Raw genomic sequence first — 11,015 nt, forward strand, 5'->3', positions numbered from 1 at the left:
ATATCCCAGGACCCTCCAACAATGCAACATAAATAAGACATAAAACAAATTTAAAAGACAACAAAATCGTGCAATATTAGGATATCTTGCAAAACCAATGTGCAATTAATGCAGATGAAGTATATATATTTCCAAAAGATAAATTCAATCATCTAAATGTCGCACAGAATGTTGTAAGTGAAACATTTTTTTTCAATCTCTGTATCTCAGGTTGTAAGCGGCCTGCAGACATATCCATTTCACGCTTTAGCTGTCCATCCATCTAGGTTACACTGCCCACATCTCCCCACCCCCTGCGAGCCAAGTATTGCTCCTTATTGTTTACATAAAGTTCAAATGAAGTCCCTCATTACCCACTCGCCTATTGGCTCCTGTTTATGGATCATTGGCTGTGTTGGCGCTGTTGCATCGACTTCCCCCTTATCCCCGCTGCTGGCACGAGTGGGAGGTCGGCGGCGCGCAGCGGGGACGCGTTTGATGAAACGATCAAGGGGGCTCTCGCTCTCTCCCGGGAAGCGTTGTGTGTCCGGGGCGCCGATGAACCAAGCCCAAGGCCTGCGGGAGTGGGTGGTTAAGGTTGCCCCGGGTCAGTGAGATTAGCCCCGGCGTGCTCTGCAACAAAGACCCGGATCGTCAGGTGCCGCCAAATCTGGATCAAAGTATCGGGGTGTAGGACAAGCGGGGCGTAAAACAGGGATGAGCTGCGGATTACAGCAGGCTAATCGAAAAGGATGCTTTCTCTCCATTAATGGATGCTCAAAGATGGGCTAGGGTCTCTTAGTTGTTGTTGTTTTCAAGCTTTTGGCCAAGATTTTGACTTCAATCACAGGCTATTTTTTTTTGCCATATTTCCCAAAACACTTTAGAGTGATTGTATGCTGTGGTGGAAGAAGTATACTGAGACCCATTACTAAAGTCAAAGAGACATACCATGCTGTCAAAACACTACACAATTCTCAGCCTGTTGAAGTATTATGTAGATATATTTCCTCTCCGTACCCCTTGTCTCTTACTTATAGCCTTAGGTTTTCCTTGCATCACACACAGAATCATCACTATTGAGAGGCTTTCTGCTGCATTTCCCTGGGTATCGTCCCATAGTGTTTTCACGTTGCTGTCCATGGTCCTGAATCAGCAGCCTGTGTCCCGGGACATGTGTTCAGTGTCCGAGGTGCTGAAATAATTTAGTATTTCACTCTTTGTTTTCATTTGTAGAAAAGCCAACCGAACTTACCCTTTTTAATGACTTTGTAAGCCTCCCCTAGCCCTTATTTATCATAGTATCTGTTAAGTTATTACATTACTATCAGCCATGATGTTCAGTTCCCTAAGCTTTACCACATCAATGGCCCTTTCCAAACAAGCTCATTTCCCAATTGGCATGTTTGTCATTCAGTCTCAAGGGAATGACTGACAAAACAGGCGTTAACACAGATTATATAACAAAACACACTTTATTAATCCCTCAAGGGGAAATTCAGTTTGCACTTAGAGTTTATATATACACAGTACAAATACACACATGTACTATAGACATTAGGTCCCAAATACACACATGTACTATAGACATTAGGTCCCAAATACACACATGCACAAACATGCATTTTATGTTAATAGAGAGGTGTCAGGTAAAGAAGCTGCCATGTTTAGGCACCCTGGTGCAGTTGGGGGTTCAATGCCTTGCTCAATGTCACTTTGACAGAGCCCAGGAGGTGAACTGGCACCTCTCCAGCTTCCAGTCCACACTATGTACTTAGAATAAATATACAATATCATAAAAAGAAAAACCCCAAGAAAATCTGCAGAATTAGGCTTTACATTTGTACTTAGTTTTGAGAACGTAGAGTAAGTGAGGATTGTTGACATCCACCTGGATCCATCTTCAACTTCTTCTCATATATAGACACATGATTTTCTCTAGTATATGGACTCTCTATGTCGTAAATGTATTATTTTTTAAATTAACACACTACTTCCAGAGCACGTCTGTCCATCCTGGGGGAGGGATCCCTCCTGTGTTGCTCTCCCCGAAGTGTCTTGCATTTTTCCCTTTTAACTGTGGGGTTTCTTTGGGAGTTCTTCCTTGTCTGATGTGAGGGTCTAAGGACAGAGGGCGTCGTATTCTGTATGCAAAGCCATCCTGAGATATTCAGCTATATAAATAAACTTTGATTGAAGTTGAGCTACTTTAGTTGTTGCTGAAGAGCTCTCCTGCTTGACTGTATCGTTATATTGAACCTAAGTATCCAGATCAGGCAGGAAGACAGAGATCCACACAGTCAGTTAAAGTTAAGTTTGTCAGAGAGACATCGCACGCCCCTCCCTCCTTCACGCGCCTCTCGGGCTTCTAGCAGCTCCTCAAATCAGCGCTCGAGGACATTCCGGGAACCATCTGTTTCCGGCAGAGCAACCGGGCGCGGGGCACGCAGGAAGCGAGGCTCACAAATTTGTGAGGAAAGGTGGTTGTCTGCCAATATGCTTGTTGTGAGATATCGCCCTCCCGTCCTCCCGTCCTCCCTCCCCCCTCTCCACTTGAATCTGTTGTGTCGTACCTAACAGGAGAAAATGAAGTGTTGCAGAACAGAACGGATCCTAATAACGCAGCATGAGGAGACGGTGTCATATAAGTGTTCATTGTACAGATACATCACCGATGAAGAGGCTGGGAAACTGGTTGGGGTGGAGTTCACTTTACCTGTTCAGATCATCACAACCCCTTTCTGGAAGCAGTAAAGGCTGGTCCACACATAACAGGTGTTCAGGAAGCTGTGTGTGAGAGAAGGCGTGTGGACTCTTAGTGTCAAGTGAACTGGCCTAAAGACATATTAACCTCCACTCTAAGTGCCTTGGGCCTTTGCAGAAAGTAATGTAGCACTGTGGAGAGGATGTGATCTTGGCACCTTTTTACTTCATCAGTTAGTTTGAATCTAATTTAAATTGGAGAAAAACTTTTATCGTATGTTGTCTTATTTGCCATCGGAGAAAATCTAATATGTACTATGTTTTAATTTTATTATGTTATACCTAAAAAGAAAAAAATAATATTGCAATTAAGATTTTTTTTGTTGTGATAAATAATTCACAGTCATGTGTATCTAACGAGTCGGTTAAGGCAATTAAAACCGTCTGATAAATTCAGGGGAAGAAGACACTTGTATAACAATATCCCAAAAGTCATTATCTAGTCTTGTAGTGTTTATTGATATCAATGCAATCTCAAACTATTCCTTGGCTTTATTTCAAGATTCCTTTTGAGTGAGAAAGTTGTGCACTGTTGTTTAAAGAGCATTGTCTTCAGCAGGGTGACACTGCTTTGGGTCCGATCCAGAAATATGATGAGATCTCCACTTGCTCCCACTTCAGGGGGCCAGTCCTCTCCCACCCCCGTGAAGGTGTGATGATGGGGCCTGCAGATGCATCACCTGAGACCAAAGGAATCTGCAGACACTTCACAGTGAGTGGGAAGTGTTAACAGCATCGTAGCCCGAGGCCGAGGAAAGGGGTCTCTGTTCATGTGTGGACAGGAAATGATCTCTGTACTTTGTATTAATGCTCTTCCCCATTTACTGCTCATTGATGATTTACATTTCCACTAGGATGGCTGTAGAGAAAATTTTACCATATTTGGTTTTAGAGCTGCATTGATAAGGACATTAATCATTATGTTGACAGCCACATAATATCAGACTTTTTTAACCTTTAAAATATAGGAATTTCTTTCTTACTTTTGGACATTTTCAATTAATAAGCAAATCATTTAGAAATTACATTAATCAATAATGAAAACTATTGTTGGTTAAAGCCTTAATGTATTTGTAAAATGCACAAAGTCAGAATTCTTCACAATTATGTTATCTCATTTCTTTCAAAACACTGCAATTGAAAGAAATCTTGAAAATTGTAATTTTTTTGCAACTTATTTCCAGCATGATGGTATTTTCTCTGAATTTGTCAACAGCAAGTTTAAGAGAAATGACAATAAACTCATTATGGAACAACTTAATCTTTAAAAAACTTGATCAGAGACACTCCTGCAAAGGTGTATCTGGTTACATACAAAGCCAATTAGCAGTGATCTTCAGCTTTAAAACGGGTCTGGCAATTAGCGCTTTGATCCGTGAGAGAACCACCATGAGACAACAGATCTTGTCATTATAGTTATCTGTGGGAGGATTTGCATATCAGTCAACATTCTTCAGTAACAAAAAAGAGCACTCTTCTTTCAGAACAAAGAAAATGGCTTTATTGTAACGGCATAGTCATGAAAGACCTTTGAAAAACCTCTGACGTGTTTCAGCATGAGGTCTAACCTCTGTGACTCCTAAACATGACTGTGCCATTAAAATAAAGGCAATTTATCTGCGAAAAAATAGTGTGATTTGGTGCATTTGTTTGTATCCGTTTGTGTCCTTATCCAGAGAGCACCTCACACTAACTCTATTTGAGTCCAGGAAAAGCTCAAACACACACATTTCTTGATTTCTGCAAAATGATTTAATCGCTCTAGAGGAAAATACTTGAAAATCTGCATGAATACAAACCAAAAGCTAACTTAATTAACAAAAACAAAAGGTAGCCATGAAATAAAATGCAAAGAATATAACGGACATATAGAATTTCTTCAGCTTGGAAGAAATGCTGCTAATGACCAGGTCACCTAATACAACCTCTTTACTGCAAAGCCTTTGAAGATGAAGTGTTGTTTGTTTTTTCTAACCCCTGTGTTTGCTCACAACTACTCTGTATGTTTCTCGCTGCCATATTGCAGAGGCTCGGAGAAGAATGTTATCACATTTGGAGAGTGATATTGATTAATGAGAACCTTTTTGTCACACACCGAGGCTACGGGAGACTGATCACTGAAGATCAAAACAAAGGAGTGAGCCAGGTAAGAGCAAACAAGGAGGAACAATAAGTGCAACTGACAATGGTAGACGCAGTGTTGTTAGCCTGAACACGACTGGAGAGATAACGGGGAAAATAAGGGGTAAAAAGAAACTTGCAAAGTAGAACAGAAAGTACCACAGAGAAGGATGGAATCGGTGGGAACAGAGGGAAGGAGAGAGGAAGAGGAAGGAAAAGGAGGAATGAGGGATAATTGCATTAGAAAGAAGAGAGGGCCAAAAGGAAGGAAATGATTAGAAGAGAAGGGACTGATATCCGATAGAGAAGGAGAGATGGAGGAGGGGATGGGCGGGAGAGGAAGGCTCACTTACCGCCCGCCGTTCAATATATACTGACACTCTCTCTCTGTGTCAATACACAAACACGGCGAGTATGTGTGTGTTGGTATAGCTCTGTTAATCCTAGTCTACGAGCCTATCTCACTTGTCCCATCGGCGGTCTCAGAGGAACGTTCATGTCAGTCTCGCTCACTCCCTGCGTCGCATGTCTTCTAAAACTTCCACATTGCTTACTCCGGTTTCCAGTCGCCTTTATAAGAGATAAAGAGACTCTATTATGCTTTTTGGGGTTTTCCCTTCCTGTATTGAGTTATATAGCGTTTTAATGCATGTAAATGGTCTGCAGAGGCTAAAATCCCAAAGGACCCCAGAACACACACTATTTAAAAGCAAATATGTGTTAAAATATCATTTGATTTGAAGTATTGTGGAGCTGCAGAGATATCCAGGCCTACACATTGTATGTTTTTTTTAAATCATGAGAATTATGATTTAAAAAACCTAATCTAATCTGAACACAAATGCAGAATAAGTCAAAATAACCCAAATTATATTATTTTCACATTAGTTTGTTCCATGTCTATAGTGGGCCGAGTGCCTTTGACAAAACATGACAATATTTAATTATGGTTTGTTGATCTTTGCAATACAACCCTCTCTCATCATCTCTTTGTTCTTCCCTCTGTTCCTCATGCTTCTTCTTCTTCTTTCACCTTGTATTTGTCTTGCCTCAAAGTTATACTATCTGGCCACATATCTCCTGTGCCTCGCCATCTATCAACTCCCTCCCTCCTTCCCTCCCTCCCTCCCTCTTTCCAGGCGGCCTACCTTTTTGTCATTGACCCCTGCCCTGGGTGTCTGGGCATTGACTGGCTCTCTCCGTGTCACTGGAGCTCCCTGTCAATACTTACCAGGTTTGGCCACCCTCTGCGCTGTGGTCAGAGAGTGGGGGAGAGAGAGGGAGATACACGAGATGCTCCACAGCACCGGGAGATAAAATAAAAATGAATGAGAGCGAGAGTAAAAACAAAGAGGGATGGAGAAGAAAATGATGGAGGGAGGCAGTGTGTGAAGCAGCCGTATGAGGTTGTTATTTTTTAGGAGAGCATTCTGGGTTTCTGGCATGTGACGCTTTACAGTGTATGAGCTCAAGAAACAGGGCAACACCATCTTAAACTGCCCCACATAACTCCAGCCATCACAAACAACTGTGTCTACTAATAATCTAACATGAATACAGTTTGTGACAAAAGAAATACACATTAGCTCTAAAGCTAATGCTAACTGTGTGGATAGAACGTCTCCGTTACGCCTCATTTTATTACAACTTGAGGCAAAAATGATTGAATTACGTCTCACTATTTGCACAAATTCAACTTTTTTTAATCTATGAGATCTCTCTATCACGTATCCTTTGGTCTACATCAATGGTGCATGTAATGCAGGGGTGTCCCAACTATGGCCCGGGGGCCAAATGCGGCCCGCAGGCCATTTTGAGTCAGCCCTCAGCAAATTCTAAAAGTATAATGCAATATGGCCCACAAATTAAACCATTGCTTGTCTTATATTGTACTTCTGAAATAGATATGTTCACATATATTAATGAGCCAAATAAATTTAGAATTTAAAACATTTAAATCTTAGTTGATTTAAAAACCCAATAACTTATTTCTATAACAAGCTTGAAATGTAACCTTCATATTTACTCTTATTCTCAGCAATCTGAGGCTTCTGTTTTAAGGAATGAGCTGCCAACAAAACAAATGAAACCCTAAAGACAGACGGGATGTAGGCAGTTGATTCCTTAAAGCATTTGATAGTATCGCACATTATTCACCTACATTTGATTTGTTTTGCTAACTTATAACTTCACTTCTGAGACAATATTCGCCTCTATAAGTGGCCCAGCTATATTTTTCTGTATGTGGCCCTCGGTGAAAAAAGTTTGGACACCTCTGATGTAAAGCATTGAGTTTCATGTTCTTTTTTGTACAGTATATCTTCCCTTTTATTGCATTTCAATTATTTATTCACCAGGAAATGAACAATAATAAGCATTTTTGTTACTAAATCAATCAATTCAGCTGCTAAAGATACATCACAGGACGGTAATATGCTGCAATATCAGCAACAGCGATACTTCTGCTGTATGGGATATACTAATCAAAAGTTATTAGCATCTTATGCAATAAAGAAACTATAATGGTCATCATGTAACGAAGGTATAGAAATTACATAAATCAAAGGGGAAATTTATCAAAACGTCATTATTCAATTTAAATGTTATCAATATTTCAATTGTTCAGGTGACACGTAGTGCAGAATATATCATGTCATTGTATTAATAATACTTTATTTATTGTACTATATGATCATTATTATATTGTTATTATAATATCTTGTATTTCTAAGATTTACATTGATGTTGGTTTCGGTCAGAGCAACGTATACTGACCGAATGACTGAATCCAAACATCCATTTTGAGATTTCAGAGCCCTTTATGAGCTTTATATCTTAAACCCGTTCCTCTATTATAAGTGATAAATCAAGCTAATGTACCAACATGCATGCAAGCTCATCACTATTGATAAATTAGCTATGTGTATCATGATTTCAGTCAAATAAATTGGGCGGTGGTGGCAAAGTGGTTAGGGGTTTGGCCTGGGAACTGCAAGGTCACCAGCTCCTTGAAAGTGCTACCGAGGTGTCCCTGACCGTTCCCTACACTGCTCCCCGGGTGCCTTACATATGGCAGCCCGCTGCTCCTAACACTAGGATGGATCCAAAGCAGAGTTCTCTAATTCATCTGTAAATTAACTTTATGAAGAGAAAAATATGCTCTGCTTGAGGACTTATAGGATATAGAAGTGCCCAGTCAGAAAAAGTTAGACGTTTACAGAAAATGTTGTACGTCATCAGGGATTTTGTGTGGCAGCTGACATTGGTGGCTGTTTTTGAGCGGAGTGTGTGCAAGCTAAAAACCAAACAGCACGACAACAGATTAAGTATTAGGCGCTGACGGCTTTATACGTGTTCATTCTCATTGATGAAGATAGATGTGCTGAATATTCACAGTGCACACTCGGGTCAACAATAATAAGTAGATGCGAGGCCCCCAGTCATAGATGTCATGCTGTACATCCTCATCCAGAATTCATACAGTATCATTTATAAACTCAGTGTGAGCGTCACTCCCTATTTTACAGTCCACTCCAGCTGCCGCACGCTCGGCCTCCCGTTCCCTCTTTCCCTCTTTCCTCTTTACTCTTTTCATTTCCTCTAATCTCTCACTCTCCCTTGCTCTGCCTCCGTGTCACTTTGATTTCCCTATCCACTGGCCTGTGGGGGGGGGGGTAGGGGTGTGTGTGTGTGTGTGTGTGTGTGTGTGTGTGTGTGTGTGTGTGTGTGTGTGTGTGTGTGTGTGTGTGTGTGTGTGTGTGTGTGTGTGTGTGTGTGTGTGTGTGTGTGTGTGTGTGTGTGTGTGTGTGTGTGTGTGTGTGTGTGTGTGTGTGTGTGTGTGTGTGTGTTTTAATTGTGTAAAGCTGTTCTTTAGTTCATCAGGACATGTGACATTCCAATCACATAAAATATCTCGTGTTATCCACGTTCCATTTTCTGTTTTGGTGCAGGTGTCCCGATGCATTCCCTGCTTTGTTTAAACTATATTTATTTGGGTATCAGCATGAGCCTTTCATTCATATGGTTGTCTAAGTGTATGATCGTGCATATGAGTGTGTGTCCGTGCATGCGTGTGCGCCTGCCAGGCTGCGTTTCATGAATATGTCTGTATTTGTGGATGTGAATGTGTGTGTGCACCGACGCCTCTGCGTCTGGGCTCCAGCCTGGATGGGCCCGTCTATATGAGAGTAGACAGTGTGCGCGTGGAAAGCAGGGGAGTGAGAAGGACGTAGCGGCAGTAGAGGGGGGGAGGCAGCGGCAGACCGAGGGGCCCCCCTCTCGTAGACAGTTTGACTGATGACATGCATTAAACAGTTAATCTGTCTGATTGAATGTTTGCTTCCTCCAAATTGAAACATTAAACAACAAGGCGAGAGAGAGAGGGAGGGGAGAGCCCGAAGAGGAGAGAGGGATATGGCTTCATCTATTGCCCAAATCATGCAAAGCATGGGACTGGAATATATAATACTGTCCTGTGAGCTGGAGAGGGGGAGCGAGAGGAGGAGAGAGATTGGAAGGGACAGAGAGAGGAGTGTGAATGAGGGAAAGAGAAAACGAGTGAGGGAGAGAGATGAGAATGGAAAGGCTCTGGGTAGGTGGAGGGGAGAGAAGGGTTAGCGGGGGAGAGAGGAAAGAGAGAAAGGGATCAGTGAGATGGAGAGGATACAGCAGAATAGGCCCGTAGAGAGAAGCTCTGCAGAGCCAAAGTTCTCTTTAGCTGACAGTCCGGCGGAGGCTAAAAGCAGAGATTAAACAGCATCACTTTAAAAGGATTATGCCGGCATTATAAAGAGAGGAGCGCTTTAACAATTAGCACAATTCTTTCCCTGTTGAACATCACACAGATTCAGCCTTAAACAAACGCAGCTCCAAATCATTCATCTGTCCGTGTTGTCTGGCTTTATGTTCCAGACAGGAAGAGAGGAGGCAGTTGTCACTATTTCCTAACCTGGTTTTACTTCCTGGGGTCGTGACCCCTCTCTCGGAACCCGGGACCTCTTTATGCTGTCAGCTCTCTCCCTGCTGTGCTGACACAGAAAGCAAGGTGCAGCCTTTTAGACGACATCATTATACGCTCACAGGTGACATACATTTGATAAATGTATCTGTACTTCTTTCTGTAAGTATTTTCCTCAGCCAGAAAAATACATTTCTAATAATGTCATGAAAAACCCCAAAATGACGATGGATTCTCCAAAGCTAACGGTTCTTTTTTGCTGATTGTTGTGAAGAGCTCAAATAGTCAAAGTTCTGAATCAAATTGCTCACTCTTTCGATTTGCATCATGAACTGGAATGAGTTTCATTCTCTTTTGAACTAGAAGGTAAATATTGATTGTATAGATGCTGCAGCTTTTGTGCATATTTGTGAAAAGCGCGCACTTTTTCTTTAGGACGTATTTGTGGTATCATTGTGTAAGCTTCTAGGTTGGTGTTACTATAAGATGTGCGTTCAACTTCCATGTTGCGCTTTAGACAGGAGAACGTCATTCTGACTATATATGTATGTATGTACCACAACCCATCGTGCTGATGAGTTAGTATTCCTCTCAGAGAGTGGAAGATACTGTGGGTAGCTTACCTTCCTTAGATTCCCTTATACTCTTCTTCCAAGTGAAAGTAAACAACTGCTGAGTCATTAAATCAAGGATGTTTTCACTGGTATTACTACTCTCTATTGTAATGATACAGTTGTGTTGATGGTAAATGAACATGAAGTCAAAGTGTTATCCAGTCACCTAGCGCTCAGTGTGGTTTAAACATGGAGTAACATGCGGATTGCTCAAATCGGCCTAAGCAACACCTAACAATTTCGGCTCTTCCAGCTGGTTTAGTGTCTGTTAGTCTTTAGGAGTTTAAATCAAACAGTTTACGGTACCCTTTCACACAGATATTGCACCAATCAAATCACCAGCACATCCCGAAGAAACACATATAGGTAGTGTTATGTGTAGAAAAGAAAAGACATTTCATATTGTGTTTTTGTTAATATAGGTTTTGACCAAATAAGAACTTCTATCCACACTTATATATAGTTGTTATCACCATATATATGGTATTCTATATGTTTTTACAGGTCAGCAGATGCACCCTTGAGCAGAAGGAGAGTGACAGATAAGCGATAGCTTGGCTTTTAACAGAGCAGTTGCCTCA

The sequence above is a fragment of the Eleginops maclovinus genome, chromosome 3, assembly GCF_036324505.1.
Source record: "Eleginops maclovinus isolate JMC-PN-2008 ecotype Puerto Natales chromosome 3, JC_Emac_rtc_rv5, whole genome shotgun sequence".
In the NCBI taxonomy this organism is placed as follows: Eukaryota; Metazoa; Chordata; class Actinopteri; order Perciformes; family Eleginopidae; genus Eleginops; species Eleginops maclovinus.